Consider the following 1,876-nt stretch of genomic DNA (forward strand, 5'->3'; position numbering starts at 1 on the left):
CGGCAAAAGCAAAATAGGTGTTCATCAACTGTTTTATGTTATCAGGAAGGCTTCAAGCCCATGGTGGGCTATTAGTAACTAAGGTGAAGCAATCAAAAGTTATACTCAGATTTTCAACTGCACAGGGACTCACTCCTACGTTATTCATGGGTCAACTGTAATTCTTTATTTACTAAATATAAACAATTTATTATAAAACTGAAATAGAAGATCCATTTGTATAACAAGTCCAATTGGTTATAATGTGACTATAGAGGAAACATATGACACACTAACTTAAAAATCTTTTTTCTTATTCATGCAAAAACATCATATAGGATTTTAGGGATCATAAATGATGTTTTTCAGACTATAATGTTTGAGATTATAAAGTAGCTACAACTACCTTCTTAAATAAATCTGAATTTCAAACTAGTTAAATTTTAAAAATTAATTTACATATGTATATACATATATACACATTCAATTTACACATATTTTTAAACTGGTCTTTTTTGATAAACACTACCTTAATCTGACATCTTACTTTTCATTTTCTTATCAAGAGCAGGACCACCAAGAGAAATAAGAAATTCACTATCAGAAGTCTTACCTGGTTTGTCATTTTTAAGTATCTTCTTTTTATGTTCCAAAATTTGTTGTTGAATTCTATGTATACAAAAGTAATAAATAAAATTGCTATTTTAACACTGAAATAAAAAATATTTACCAAACATATTAAATTCTAAAACCATTTAAGGCAATATCAGACCTAATATCAGAATTTTAATGTCCCATACACTTCAAATTTTTAAACCTTACAAGCTTATTAAGCTTATAATTAAAGAATAAAAGAAAGGGAAATACTCATAAATGGAGGAAAAACAGCTCAGTAAATTAACTCTAGTTAGCTGGACATCATGCAAAGTGTCCTGCACTCAGAATTCGTCCTCGCTCTGTAACCAATAGGTATTTTCTTTTCAGACAAGTTGCTTCTCATAGGCTCCATGGTTTCTTCTAAAAAATAAGGACTCTGCTACTTTAGGAAGATGTAATGAGATTACATGTTTAAATGTTCAGAGAAATAGTAAAGCAATGGAATAATTTCTTCTTGAACTTTATTCCTGAAACCATTTTGGAATCCCAAATAAAGCTTGGTGTATGTTTTTCTATAAGTTCTAATATTCAAATGTTACAGTTTTCAGAAGATGTTATTAAGTGCTAATTTTGGTTATTAGTTGTATTCATTGTGGCTTGTAATTCAGGGCATCTTACCTAATTCACAACTTACTGCAAAATTATATATATATATATATATATATATATATATATATATATATATTCTCATTAAAATGGATTACCTAATTGTCTCCCATCACTGAGTTCATCAATCACACCAAGGGCAGAAAACTAATTGTCTAAACCCAGCTTGGACAACTACCACTCCTTCTCTACCTCCTCAAACTCTGAGACAGCAGATCCATGCTAGGATGCTGGATCTCCACGGTCCTCTCCAACTAACAGACAAGACAGAACCCTGCTGTGATTGTTTTTCGGTTCCATGAAGGAAAGGCAAGTGGACATTTTCTCACTTCCAAGACATGTACTAACAACATGTAACATCCCCTAATTATTACTCAGCTCTGTTCTCCTTTCAGAGATCACTGGACATCAATATTTTCATAGTGATAATCACAATTTCAATATTGGGTGTCTCCTGTTTTGGTTTCACTCACACTGCTTCCTAGGAGCTACTCAACAAACAGTCAAATGACCTTCCTGGGACTATGCAAAATATGGAATGCTTTCTGAATCTGTGTGCCATCCCCAGGCAGCAGCCATGCTTATCTGCTCTGTATTGATCCAATTTTAAAATATGTGCTGCAGAAACAAGCAC

General features: G+C 32.3%; 1 non-coding gene across 1 annotated transcript; it reads right to left on the bottom strand.

The window, feature by feature from the left end:
• Positions 1 to 1,769: 1,769 nt before the first annotated feature.
• Positions 1,770 to 1,876, bottom strand: LOC115895692. Its single transcript, XR_004055836.1, has one exon. It is a non-coding gene; the product is annotated as a U6 spliceosomal RNA (small nuclear RNA).

This window comes from Rhinopithecus roxellana, chromosome 22, assembly GCF_007565055.1.
Source record: "Rhinopithecus roxellana isolate Shanxi Qingling chromosome 22, ASM756505v1, whole genome shotgun sequence".
NCBI classification, from domain to species: Eukaryota; Metazoa; Chordata; class Mammalia; order Primates; family Cercopithecidae; genus Rhinopithecus; species Rhinopithecus roxellana.